This window comes from Dermacentor albipictus, chromosome 2 (genome assembly GCF_038994185.2).
Source record: "Dermacentor albipictus isolate Rhodes 1998 colony chromosome 2, USDA_Dalb.pri_finalv2, whole genome shotgun sequence".
Lineage (NCBI taxonomy): Eukaryota > Metazoa > Arthropoda > Arachnida > Ixodida > Ixodidae > Dermacentor > Dermacentor albipictus.
The window spans coordinates 85222636-85237440 of NC_091822.1; the positions used below are offsets into that span (position 1 = coordinate 85222636).

Below are 14805 nucleotides of genomic sequence, written 5' to 3' on the forward strand. Positions count from 1 at the left end.
TAAGAGAGTACGCATTTGGGCTGGTTGGTTCATGATTACGAGCAATAAAAACAGCGCTAAACGACGGGACGAGTGAAGGAGGCACAGACAACAGCGCTGACTAACAACCAATGTGTGTTTATTCCGTCAGTCAGCATAAATATGCTCCGCCGCTATCTGAAACCACGGAATCTACAGAATAGGGCATGCGCAGGGGGGATTGCAATTAATGTGATAAGAAGGCAATCTCCTTCGGAACGAGAGAAATGGACGGAAGGCTTACACAAGCTTCGCCACTAACGTGAATGTGGAAGGCTTCGGATATAAGGCGTGCGCGGTCATCACGATATTTTGACAAATAGGTTACACCTTCGAAAGATGGCTTGCAGCCGCATTCATTACAATGCAGTGACAACTGACTATCTTTTGCCCGTTTTTGAAATTTGTTGAAGTGCTCGCGCATGCGGTCGTTGATGCAACGCCCCGTTTGGCCGATATAAAAACGCTTGCATGAAAGGGGGATCTTGTACACCACACAGTCACAACAGTCACCAACAAACCTCTGTCTCTGCTGTTTTTTACAACTTTTTTGTTGTTATTGCTTACCCTATTGACTTGGTGGCACAGGCTACGTAACTTATTTTTGGCAGTAAACAGCAACCTGACGCCTGCCCTACTGACAACCTTTTTGAGATTGTGCGCAACCTGGTGAACATAGGGTATGACCGCAACCATTTGCCGTGAGCGATTCTCGGACAGAGCAGCTGCCGACTGCTTTCCTTTAAGGTTCGCTGCAAGGCTTTCAGCGATGCTGGTCAAAAGAGGTCGTTAAATTAGCTTGCCGGTGGTCCGAAGGGTGGTGGTTATTTAGAGAATCATGTTGATGGCGTTACACAAAGGAGAGTGCAGCGCACCTGTAACTGAGAATTATTCGTAAAGAAATTCTATTCTGCATTTAATAAAGTACCACGTGTTTTTGAACTATAATTTACTCCAAAATAATTTATATGCATTAGCCCTCGCTTGCACGGTACAAATACGTGATAGAGTGTGGCATGAGATGACATACCTCCAGTCGCTCAAAACGATGATTTCACTGTGGGCTGCCTGGTGCTCTTTAGTAGTAAACCAGTCGAGGACAACAGCAACAGGCCTGTCTACTTAATTTCCTCAGTCTTTAACACCACACATTTGATACAAATTTTGGTACCATTTCATTGCATAACCGCATGGCGGCGATACCTGCATGCAATATTAATAGGGATAACTTTACAGGATTTGTTTTCCAGCGCTTGTTGTCTTTGATTCGCAGTGGTCTACTACGCAACCCAGATTGGACGAGCCACTCAACATGCAGTGCGGGATTGTCTTCCGCTAATAAAAGATATTCAACCGAAACCGCCAAACGAACTAGTGATAAAGGCAAGTAACAGAATCATATTTAAACTGTTGTAGTCGAGCAATTCCAGTAGTAATTAAAAACGCTGTAAGAAAAATATAGCAGAACAACTAAAGGCCAAAATTAACGAGAGAAATGAGAGTCCCGGCAACTCTAATGGTATCTTCGACTGGTCGCCTCCATCATCCCAAGCAGAGTCGGGCGGATCTGGTGTTCCCCGATCTTAGAGGTAGAGGACAAGCGCGCACGCCAAACGTGCGACTCGCTATCGTAGGTGGAAATGGCAGATGCGAAACCACGTGACTTCTGCCAACGTCCGATGTTTCGCCCATCTAAAATTCCCGGCGCTACCGGGAAAACCGGTGGAGGCGCCGGTGGGACGAGCGTTCACCGAGACGCCAGCGTGCAGTGGCCTAGGTTGTTTAGGTTACGGAGGGCCGTCGCCAACAGCAGCGACGCTATTACACTGTAGCGAAGCGGCGCTGTGATGACGTTTCAATCTCGACGACTGCTCCGACGACAGGGCTTGGAGCGCCTCAGAGCGCTCGAAGATGCAGAAGAGCAATCGATAAGAACCGGCCGAACGCAGGCCGCTCTTTCAACCAGCCGAAGACAAGGCCACTCGCGAGAGCGCTCCAGAACGTTCAGAAACGACCAGCCGCACACGGCATCAATGTTAGTGAAAGTCCCGTGTTGCGCATTATTCGTGTTCTCTGAAATTGAAAAAAAAAATCCCATACGTCACTGCATTCTGACATAGGATATCTAGGCTCCGCCATTTAACGTGCCACCTAAAACGTTAAAAAAAATTAGGCGTTGCAGAAAAACGATTTATGCCTACGTACAATAGTGATATAATGTGTTACTCATTCGTCACCGCAGTAATTGTGCATCGTGCTTTTTTTCGCTTGCCAACCAGTTTCTCAAGAGCCTTTGTGACGAGAGCCAAGCTTGCGCAAAAGAACTAAAAACTTTGGAGCTTCAGGTAAGCCCTGTCGAATACGTAGAGCATAGTGAACAGCATTTGTTGAGTAACTGCAAATATGAAACACTGGCGGAAGTAGAGCAAGTGGTTCATATTTCAATATTTCCACTGGGTGCAGCTCCATGGAACTTCACCCTGTACAGTAAACGCAAGATCTGATTAGGCTCGGCTTTCATTAGGCCAAATTAACACATAAATTAACATTGACTTCTGAAAGAACCTGTACGTGCTGAATGACAGCTACGAAGCAATGTAACAGATGTTTTCTAGAATTTTGACACAGAACCGAAAATTTCCTACCGAAAATACCGCCATTGAACCACCTGGAGTAGATTACTCAATATACGGGCGTTATTTGCGTGAGAAATCAATGCTTACAATTTATGTTTTAGTCATTCTTTATTAGCTAGCATTTTAACTCATTACCTTAGGGCACGCTAGGAGAGTGCCCACTTGAGCTCGTTGGTACGGCTTTACGAAAACGGAAACAGGGGACAGAGTGAAGGGGACACACATGCACCGTTGCATGTGTCCCTTCACTGGGTCATCTGTTCGTATGCTGCTATGAGCTCATTTAGAAAAATAAAGGGCTGGTACACGTGGCAGTTGCAAACCTAATCCGATCAGTTGACAGGCGCCCTGTCATATTTTGAAAATTTCGTCAGTTTCGAACTAGGCACCGCTACAGTTGCGGCAAAAATGTTCTCTTTTTCTACATACGTACTATTTTAGGAGAACGCCCAATGTACCAGTGACCGTATTTGACGTTTGACGTTGACCTTGTGCCGCTGTTTCGTTTAGTGGTTCACCGTGCTGTTCTTAGTAATATTGAAGCGTAGTCGCACAGATTCAGTGAACAAGTCGGAAGGAAGCAGCGAACATTTCAGCGCAAAGCCTCATGCATACCACAGGTCACCGTGGGATGCCTGAGCTATTCAGACCAGACGCCACCTTTTGTTGGTGTTTCTTGCTACAAGAAAAAAAGGATATCAACACCGCAACACAAAAACGTTTATAATATTGCCAACAAGAGCTCATTATGTTCTCTACTATTATTGTCTAACGCTTTGTTGCAGGCAATCGTACCGTGCTCGCGCAAGAAACTTTGGGCCATCTGGGTAGGTTACTACCAAAATTTTCATTTTTGTCGTCTGTCAGTGGCTAAAATGCTGCATGAGCAGCTGCTGCTCTCGCACTAGGAGATGCACTGACTCACTTAACACCGAAAAAAGGAAATCAATAAATAGGCCATGTTGGTTTCTGCAAGCCTGTTCACGTGCGTTTAACCTGCCTTGAACTTTACGTATTTGCATCACAATGCTGCCCTAAAGCTGAAAATGAGCCTGCGATAGTATTGTCAGGAAAAGGCCCCCCTTTATTAATGATTGAAGCATATTTGTGTTTACAAACACCCACAGACTTATCAAACCGCTGCAGTAGTTTAGCGGCTATGACATTGCGCTGCTGAGCTCGACGGAGTCATTCGATGTTGGCAATATGCAAAAGCGCTCGCTGACTAACGTGTAGAGCCGGTAAGGAACCCCCGGTATTCAAAATAACAACAGAATCCCTCGCTACGTTGTGCCTCGTAATAGGATTGTTCCTTTAGCAGGTAAAGCACCCAAAATTAATTTTGGTCACAACAATTTGTTTTAAGGCGAGCCCAACCAAAGAGATTTCTTGTCTACGCACATCACGCAGTCGTCATCGCACAAAACCGTAAGATGGCGATACTTTGCCTACCTACTGTTTAGGACGCAAGGCATATCAAGGTTCGCTTTATAAAAAATTGTGATCTTCTATTTGTGTTTTGTGGCAGCGTGAATGTCTACGTATCGTTTATTTTATCACTGAGTCATCTTGTGGAGAATATTCCCGGGGTGAGTCGTAAAAATGGCAGTTTTTGGAAGTCTGTTGCTGTCAAACTAAGTCGGCGATTATGGACGATGGCGTTGCCAATAGTAGAGGGTTACAGCGTAAACGTGGACTAGCGTAAACAGCACCTCCGGTGTCTGCCAGCTTGTTATCAGGCGTCATAAGCAGTGGATGGACAATTAGGCAAGTTTCGGTGTTGCCAATGAAGCGTCGTCATTTTGCTGGTGTCCAACGGAAAACACAATAGCTTTTGCGTATTTCGGCGCTGTCTTCTTTCTTTCTGGTTCGCTTTGTGCTGCCGCGAATGTTCCGGCAATGTTTGAAAACCGACGAAGGAGTATAATGCGTCCTGAGGATATCTATTGACACGTGTACTTATCTTTATCGGTCGGCCACGTTTCGCCGCCTAACAAATGTAATCGCACAGCACGGGAAGCACCTGCATGTATCCGAAGTTTTTGGAAAGTTATCGATGCTTCTACCCGGCTGTCTGTTGTCGCCGAACCTTGTGTTATCTGATTTCATCGCGTGACGCGAATGGTGTAGAACTTTGTGGAAGACACGCGGGTCCGCACGATTAGTCTGCAAGATTCGACGACTGCTGTATAAAAGCCGACGCGCTTGACCCGCTGATCAGATTTTCGACGATCGCCGACTGTGTTCACCGCTCTCGTTGTGCTTTAAGTGTAGCCTGTTTTGTGGGCACAGGTTCGCCCAATAAAAGCTAGTTTTTGCCTTTCACAGTATTGCTACTGTGTTCTTTGACGTCACGACCACGTGACACTATTATGTGGCAACTTGCTAAGGAACAACAAGCCGAAAACTTTGCGTTTACCAGTGAACGAGAAGTAAGCGCGCCTTTTCTGCAGTCGTTGTTGTGTAAACAAGAGCTATCCTTACGAAAACAGCTATAAGGAGGAAGAGATATTTCTTGATTTTTATCTTGGGAATATAGTTTTGGTTTGGGGCGGCGCATTTTGCTGCAGTGTTGAAAAGAACTGAAGCTACCTGCTGGCGATTGCTCATGAGCCGATTGATGCTATCTAAGGAGCAGACAGAAATTTCGCGTCATTATATTTTATATATATTATATTATATGTATTTTATTACATGTTGGCGGTTCTTCGTCATTTTTTCTCAGCAGAAAAGTTCGGAATTTATATTTACGGGACATATTTTAATGATTGCTGCACGAACTCTTTACGCTGGAGAAGATTTCACTGAGGTTTATGTTGTGCCATTACCAGCTTTGAATGTTTATGAACAAGGCTGAAGCTAATAAAAATCAAAAACATAACAGTCACCGTTTGTGTTTAAACTAAAATAAGGGATGTGTGCAACCTGCACGAAGACCGAGGCGCGCTTGACCTTTCAAGCTGTGCTTAGAGAAGATATTTTTTTATAGCTTCTTCGTACTCTCAAATTTGGTATAGCTTTTATGTGCTCTTAAACATGACCTTCTTCAATCATCACCAAGCGGTATTTAGCATATGTTCCAATTTCCACATATGGAAAAATTACGCTAAATGAGGGATCCTGGTGGGGCTCACTCGGAAGCAGATGCAGAACGGGTTCCGCCTCTGCTCTGACTACTTCAGAGAAGGGCACATCGCCGACCGGACAAAAACAAGACTGTTGTGGTCTGAAGCATAACTGCGAGTCGGTCTAGTTGGAACGGATTCATTTTTAGAAAAAAAATGTGTGGGAAGAACAAACAGGGACAAAGAAAAGGGGCTTTTCTGTGTTTCTGTCTGTTTTGCGCTCAAAAATGGTTTTCTCGAAATGTTGTAGTCTGCTGAGCCGACTGTTGGAGTGGAAGAGCGGTCCTTGGGGGGGGGGGGGGATCGACGAACATAAGGAAAAGAAGTAATCAGTCGTTTGCAATATTTGTGCTTCTGTATTTCATTATTCTTGTACAGATACAGCGTGACAGGGTAACGGGCAAGTGCTAAGGGCACGGCGACCACTGTCTATTCCACGTCGTGTGCCACGACGCGGGGTGCCATTCCTCGTTACACAACGAAATTTGTTCCGCGTAGGCGAAGAAACAGCGTGCTTGTCAGTGTCCCTTTATCGGCTGCTCTTCTGCGGTGCAGGGTGTTCCGAATTATAGGCTAAATTAAGAAGCCTAACAGTTTTCTTTGGCAACGACTGAATTCACGTTGGTAAAAAGTCGCGCCGCGTTTGCTGCCACGGCAGACGACACGGCGAAGTCAGTTCTTGCCACCCGCTGTCGCATTCTCCTTAGGTCTGGTTGCCGCTATATAGCAGAAGTTTTACTGCAACGAGGATTACAATGCTCAGTAGCCCAGCAGTTTCAAACTAGTGTAAGTTCGTTTTCATCCATGATATTATTAAGAAAACATGAAGCCAACGTAAACAAAACACTACGTTATCTCATCCTTAACAAGATATCAAAAACAGTAATTGATCAAGAAAACTAGCTCTAAAGAACTCATGCCTAATACTGAGAAACCAGCAATGATTTTAACACGGTAAATGAGTATACCGGGTGCTTCAGTGAACAATTTCAAAAATTTGTAAAGGTTGCCTGTGGCAGATAGCCCAATTCTAGTTCATGGGCTGGTCCACTGGAAGAGGCGGATATTACTTACGAGAGATGTGAATATACTAATCGGATAATTAACAAAAATTCAGCAATTAAAGTTCTAGCTAGTTACTGTACGGCCCATATTGCAATTTATAAATTCTAGCTGTGGACGTCGCAAGGTGGATTCGCTTGAAACGTATTCTCAGGGTGACACCAGTTTCGAGATAATTCCCCAACTTTGTGGGAAATTCATTCGCGTTCCAGTTAATTATGTGCTTGAACGCATAAAACGACGTTTTGTTGATGAAGTAAATTGAATGCCAATGCATTTGTCCGCAAAGCTCGGGAATTAGTATCATGAAACTGGTGTTGTGCTGAGGATTCGTTCTAATTGCATCGGACTTGATAATTGCAAAATGAGCCATAAGACATTAGTTAGCAGCTTAATTCTTAAAATTTCGTTAATTAATCGATTATGCATTTCAATTCTTTGTGCAAGTACTGTCCGCCGCTTCGAGTAGATAACCATACGAACTAGAACTGTGATCGTTGCCACAGATAACTTTTAAGAATTTTTGAAAATGGTCACTGACCCTGTATCAAGCAATACAGCTTGGAACATTGCTTAATAAATGTTGAGGGTATAATTGTAGTTTAAATGTGGCAACATATACTGAGAACTAACCTGTATCGATTGAAAACACTATTCTACGAAAGCAGTTGTGACATTTGTTCATGTAGATGTGCAACATGCCAGCTTAAGTGTTGCTTATTTACCCCATATTTCCAGTAAAAAAAAAAAATTAAATTATGGGGTTTTACGTGCCAAAACCACTTTCTGATTATGAGGCACGCCGTAGTGGAGGACTCCGGAAATTTCGACCGCCTGGGGTTCTTTAACGTGCACCTAAATCTAAGTACACGGGTGTTTTCGCATTTCGCCCCCATCGAAATGCGGCCGCCGTGGCCGGGATTCGATCCCGCGACCTCGTGCTCAGCAGCCTAACACCATAGCCACTGAGCAACCACGGCGGGTATATTTCCAGTAAGCGGCCCAAGCACCACATCCACCTTGTCTCCCCTGTATCGCTTTCTCGTGTGTGTCACAGACACAGTTATCAACCTGTGATATCAGGGGCGTAGCCAGGGGGGGGGGGGGCTTATGGGGCTTCAGCCCCCCCCGAAATTTTTTCGTGCAGTCATGTGCCGCCGACCAAAACAACTCCCGGCGCCAGAAATCATGCTCGATTTTGTCTAGAATGTTCTTAATTCACGCTCGAAAAGACATTTTAGCGCGAACATTGCTAAATCGGGCTGGATTTCGGGGCAACGCCCCATGCATAGGGAGTCACATATCGTAACGCAAGGAGCCCCACCGGGCACAAAATTTCAAGGGCGTTTTGAAGGCGAGGGGGGGTCGTCTCGGCATTTCGCGGAGGCTGCGGAATCTACGAAGCGCTTGGATTTCAATTCTGAAACGTTGTGGGTGTAAAGTGCTCATAACATTTTGATGCGAAAGGTCCATTGACATTTTCAAAGTCGTGCTTTAGATTTTCGATTCCGGAACTTTTTTGGGTTTAATGCTGTTGTAAACATTTGACGCCAAAGGTGCACGACTTTTCTAAAGTCGTACATCGGGCCATACAACGAGACAAGCGAAATCAACATACTATCAGACAAGTTGACAAAGCACGCAGCGAGGTCCAATGAGACAAAGCGTTCCGGTGGTTCATTTGTGCCATCAGGTCACAGAAAAGAATATAAACATTTTTTTTTCACCTGCGCCAAAGCATCCATGTCAAGACACTAAAGCCACCATTGTAACTAAGTTCTTATTTATTTTTCGACCTAGACTTTTATTCGCGAGGATAGATTGAGCCTCTTTCTCCTTTCTTTCTCATTCTTTTTTTTTTGTTCTCGCAACCCGCGGGCTGCCGATCCAGCCAGAGCGCATGCGTTTTTCTCGTGCCGCATCGATAACCGCGCGGCGCACTTGGATGCGCGTTTGTTTTTCTCTGGCCGACTGCATTTTCGCCTGGCAGAGTTTTGGACGCTTTCTGGCTAGCAGACGAGAAAAAGAAACAATGCATAGTCGCTCGCCGACAGCACTGCGGGGACTCGATGGATTGCAACGCGTTCGCTTGAACGCAACCACTCCGGAAAATTTTGTCTCGCCGGTGTAGGATACCGAGCCGTACGCGTATGGTTTTCTGTGGACCAAGCTTCACACGCTTTCTTCGATAATCGTTCGGTAGCCACACTAGGTGTCCAAAGTAGGCATTCGATTGTAGCCAACATGCTTTCCTTTGCGTTATACTTTTTCGCCGCCCCCCGCCCACAAAAAAAAAAGAAGACATTATTGCGGTGCAGCGAATTTTCGCATGGTGAAAGTTCGATTTTGTTACTTCTTTTGCGAAAAGTAATGGGCGACGGGATGCTTCAGTTGCCGGATACTATTTTATTATTGCGATAGCAGCTCTATGAAGACTCCAGGCGCATTCCTGTCGTTGCCCTCATGTTCCGTATAAATAAAGGCCAAGGGCGATAACATCGTGACCGCGCGCCGCATGCTCTATGTCCGAGTGAAAGCGTGCGGGGGGGGAAGGGGAGGTGGTGAGCCGACGATGGTGGCTGAGTCTTGTGTGCGCAAGGGAGAAAAGCGGGGAGGAAGCGCGCCGCCTTCCGTCGCACGCGATACATTTTGGGAGTGGAAGGAGGAGGGGGGGTGCTGTGATCTGTGAATCTGTGGTTGCGCAACCTGCTTATTTGCCTTATTTGACGCAATATATATAGTGGCTTTTTCTTAGGTACGTAGATTTATTGGAGGCTTATGCGTATATTTAAACATCTTGTTGCGAGGTTTTGTGTATATGCGCAGTTAACTTTGTTTCCAGTGACAATTTTTTGCCTTGTATCAAACTGTATCTTCACATTTGTATATTCCATCGTATCTTCGCATTTCTAATGTACGAAGGCGAGTCAAATGAAAGTGAGACAACCCGCCCGGCGCAATAATGGTTCGGTTCATTATTTTCGAGGCATGCGCGTAGCACATACGCATCTCATTTACAAGTGACATGCAGAGGTGAGGTTAAATGTTCTTTAATGCTCTCATACACGGGGTTTAACATGGTTGCATGACATTATCGACACTTCAAAAGTTGAACAGCTTGTTGTCGTGAGGTTTTTGACAAATGAAGATGTTTCCCAAAAAGAAATTATTCGCCGTATGGCTGCCGTATGCGCTGAACATTGCGTTTCATTGGCCACTAAGAAGCGTTGTAGCAAACTGTTCAAAGAAGCACATGAAAGTTACAAAGACGATCCACGGCCGGGCTAAAGCCACCGTGCAATCCCCCCCAACACAATTGAAAAGGCCGTGGTTGCTCAGTGGTTATGGTGTTCGGCTGCTGAGCACGCGGTCGCGGGATCGAATCCTGGTCAAGACACCCGTGTACTTAGATTTAAGTGCACGTCAAAGAACCCCAGATGAGGGTAACAACTTTTTGTCTGCAATTGTGACCGGGGATGACATGGTGCCGCTACTACTAGCCTGAAACACTACGGCAAATCTTACAGTGGAAACATTTGAATTCACCGCTCCCAAGGAAAACAAAGGCCGTCAGTTATGCCGGAAAAGCGTTGACTTCTTTTTAGATCGTTAGGGGCCACTATTGATCGAATTTTCTAAACCTGGAGAGACTCTAAATCGTTTCAGATATTGTGAAAGATCGGATCGGCTGCGTGTTGCTATTAAGAACAAACGACGTGGAAAATTGCGCATTGGGGACATCTTCCTTCACGACATTGCCCGTTCCCACGTCGCTGATGTGGTTAATACAAAACTGGCAAAGTTCAAGTGGGAAGCGCTGCAACATCCCTCATGCAGCCCAAACCTGTTGCCTTGCGTCTTCCACATTTGGTAAAATTTGAAGAAACTGCTCAAGGGAACCAGATTCGTGTCGAAAGATGACGTGTAGTCATTTACAGATTTTTGAGGCAGCAATCCAAGCAGTTTTATGATACGGGAATTACGCGACTCGTTTGTAGAACAAGTGTCTAAATACTCATGGTGACTACTTTTAAATAAAGTACCCGGTTTGTCATATATTCGAATTGGCTCACTTTCATTTGACTCGCCCTCGTATATGTTGCAGAACTCCTGCTTTTTATATGTGCTCTCTGTTGCGACTTTAATTTCGGAGCAATTACTCGCAATGAACAACCGCTGACAGTCCTGCGCAATAGATTCTTACAAAGGAAAGTGTCGTTGAGATTTTCCCCTGTTCGTTGCATATGTACAAAAATATTACCAAGGTTGTTGAATGACATATATATATATATATATATATATATATATATATATATATATATATATATATATATATATATATATATATATATATACATCCCTCGACTAATTTTATAAGGAGCAGGCCGAGCTGCAAAGTGAGCCAAAGTGCAAAGCGATATATATATATATATATATATATATATATATATATATATATATATATATATATATATATATATATATATATATTGATCCTTCGACTAATTTTAGAAGGAGCAGGCCGAGCTGCAAAGTGAGCCCCCCCCCCCCCGAACGAAATTTCTGGCTACGCCACTGTGTGATATATAGCACGAAGTGCAAGTTTTACAGCGTAAGCTGTTGTGGGCTTATTCTAATAGCCGTTTCGGCTTGCGATGGTGTCTGCCGCCGGCGCCGGTGTCCGTCGCAGTAAATTCCCGGTTCCCGCCGGGATCCAACACAGGCCCGCTGCAGGGGAGTCAACTACTCTACCTGCGAGCCAAGCCAGCACTTGCTTAATTGTAGCGGAAATAAGGGCAACCAGTAGATAAGGTCACCCAAGAAACATAACACCTAATGAAGAAACGAGAAAGAATGAAAGTGTCCAATTCAAAAGATCAGATAGAATTCTCGGAGCTGTCAAAACTGATCAACTAGGACAAAAGGAGTATTAGAAATTATAACCTGAGACAGACTGATGAAGCAGTAAATAATATACGCAGCATGAAATCAATGACAAGAAAACTTTGCATAGGGCAAACCAAGATATGCAGCGTGGGCTTGTTTGTTTTCCATTCCGGTGTTAACAGGGCAAGACGTAGAAGGGACACGAGACGAGAAGACGATGCCACAAGCACTGACTTTTAACAGCATTTATTTGAAAGATACAAGGCTTCTTATGCATTTGCCCACGCTTATCACAGACAGGTCATTGCTCAAAAGGTGAAAGACGCACTTTTACGCACTCAAGACAATGATTCCACTTACAAAAGCTCAAGTTATTTTTTGTTAGGAACAAGGACGGAGTGCTAACACAATTTCCAACAAGTCTGGCAATCTTGGCTGCCTCAATAAACTCCCAACCCAATTAGTCATTGTGTTTTTCAGCAATTCACAGGTCTGAATTCTGCAGCACAAGCTTCAGAGGGCCAAAACCTGATATGAATACCTAGATTCCTGTTCGCCTGCTCGCCGTTAAGTTTATGTTCTTTTAGTCCTTCGTTTTTCCATCTTCCAGTTTATCCTATATATTGAAAGAACATTCGCTCTCGTTCCTTACTTCGGACAAGGAGGAGGGCTTCGCTGTGATGCCAAAAGACGTCTGCCAATATAAGGTGTTAGGTGCCCTCAGTTCCGTTCCTAACATGCATGAAAAATCGTTTCTCCAAAAAGCAAAGTCAGCTGTAAAGAAGCTATGTGGAAACCTCAAGCTCGACCGCTTAGTGGGTAACATCGATAACTAGCCAAAAATTGTCCCTTAATATGTTTTTCACGGTAAAAACGCATAAACATGAGTGGCCCATGCGCGTTATGGTGTCCAAGAAGGGCGCATGGCTGATAGATTACTTTAGAATGTCCTAACCAGAACAAGCGTCAGAAAAGTCGTTCGTTATGTTGATGATTATTTAGTTCACTGTGATGGGCGTTGCACGAATTCGGATAACGCAGTTTTGGAGGCGGTGACGTGCTTTAGTCATGCGTTGCAGCCACTTCCTGTTACCCACCAAGTCTCCTGCTAGGGCCTTCGAGATTCCTTGATCTCGGGCTCGAACTCGCTAGGGGTAAGGTCTGCTGGGCCTATGAAGCCAGAGGCGACAGGGCGGGGCTGTGATTCCATCAGCGCATTCGTAACTAGTGGAGAGAGCCACTGCAAACGTTTGTTTAGCAAATGCTCTTAAAAATGGTGCATCCACGCGATGGAACAAAGTTTTCGCCACCAGGTTGACCGCCTTACTGGGGCTGGTCCCCCGTGGCACCTTCTTGTGTCTCTTGCAGAACGAATGAGCAAGAACCTAAAACTCGAGCTTCTCAATGGCGAGAAAGGTGGCGAGAACACAAAAACTAACGAAAAGCGAAGGGCCCTGCCATACGTGCACAATATATCTCGCCGCTTAAAAAAGATAGAGCGGAAAGCTGGAGTTAATCTTGTGCTCACTGCCCCGGAAAAACTGAAAAGCCTTTGACAACGCATCAGTGCAGAAGAGCTTATAAAGAAGCAAGGGTGCAAAACGAATCACCAGAGCCGCTTTGTGGATTGCGCAGAACCTGTGCTGTATTCTATGCCTTTGAAATGTGTGAAGTGTATAGGGCAAACTGGAAGGAGCACAAACGAAAGACCAAAAGGATATAAACTTAACGTCGAGCAGGCGAACAGGAATCTTGGTATCCAGGTCAGGGATTGCCCCTCTAAACCTTGTGCCGCAGAATTCAAACACTGTGAAGTGCTGAAAAAAACACAATGAACACCTGATTCGGGACATTATTGAGGCAGCCGAGATTGTCAGACTTCGTGAGCTGTGTGTTAGCACGCCGTCCCTGTTGCTCACAAAAAAAAAGAAGCTGAGCTTTTGCAAGTGCAACTATTATGTTGAGTGCGAAAGAGTGCGTGTTTCACATGATGTGAAATGACGTGTCTGTGACGTGTGACGTGTGACGTGTGGCGTGTGACGTGTGGGCAACTGTATAAGAAGCCGTGTATCTTTCAAATGAACGTAGCTGAAAGTCGGCTTTTGTGGTGTTATCGTCTCCTGTGCCTTCTACGTTTTGCGCTGTTAGTACCAGAAACCACTATGTATGCAGTGACAAATAAGCACGGTAACATCATAAATCTCAAAGATATAGTAAAAGCAGTGGGGAATTTTTTACGGACCTGTACAGTACCCAGAGCAGCCTCGATACCTCCATTGGAAGTAGTAATAAACAGGATACAGAGGCTCCTTCAATAACTGGCGGTGAAGTTAGAAGGGCCTTGCAAGACAGGAAGCGGGGAAAAGCGGCAGCAGAAGATGGAGTAACAGTCGATTTATTCAGATATGGAGGAGACATAATGCTTGCAAAACTGGCGGCTCTTTATACGAAAGGTCTATCGACTTGTAAGGGGCCCACAGAACTGAAAGAATGTCAAGATTATACTAGTCAACAAAAAGGGAGGCGTTAAAGAATCTAAAATTAATAGGCCCACTAGCTTACTTCCAGTATTATAAAAGGTATTCACCAGGATAAGAACGCCAGAAAGGTGAGCTAGTTTGTAGGGATTCACTATGCAAAAAAGGGGTAAGGTGTGCAGACGCGGACACAAGAGATGAGAAGTGGACAACATGAACGCCGACTATCAAGTGAAGGGTGCGCCAAGAGGAAAACAAATGTAGACACTAGACTCATCTGCGTATGCTCTGGATTGGTAGCAAAAAGTGGCAATCTCGTACACGTGCTGGTCGAGACGGGCAGTATAGACCGGCACGTGTACCCGGATGACACCTGGTGCTACCAGGACATGCGCAGATGAGTCTTGTGCCTTCTTTCTTTTTTCGCCTCAGCGCTTCCTCCATTTGATAGTCGGCGTTCGTGTTGTCCACTTCTCCTGTGTCCGTGTCTGCACGCCTAACCGCTTCTTTGCACCTGGATAATGTCCAATAGAATGGGAGCAAAACTGGACTCCAGTGATCCAAGGGAACAGGCTGTCTTCAAGAAAGGATTATCTTCAA

The 14805-nt window shown here is 44.9% G+C and overlaps 1 long non-coding RNA gene across 1 annotated transcript; it reads left to right on the top strand.

The window, feature by feature from the left end:
* The first annotated feature begins 1288 nt into the window (after positions 1-1288).
* Positions 1289-3510, top strand: LOC139055990 (uncharacterized). The gene is made up of 3 exons (XR_011512076.1): positions 1289-1401; positions 2298-2363; positions 3440-3510. It is a non-coding gene; the product is annotated as an uncharacterized lncRNA (long non-coding RNA).
* Positions 3511-14805: the final 11295 nt, after the last annotated feature.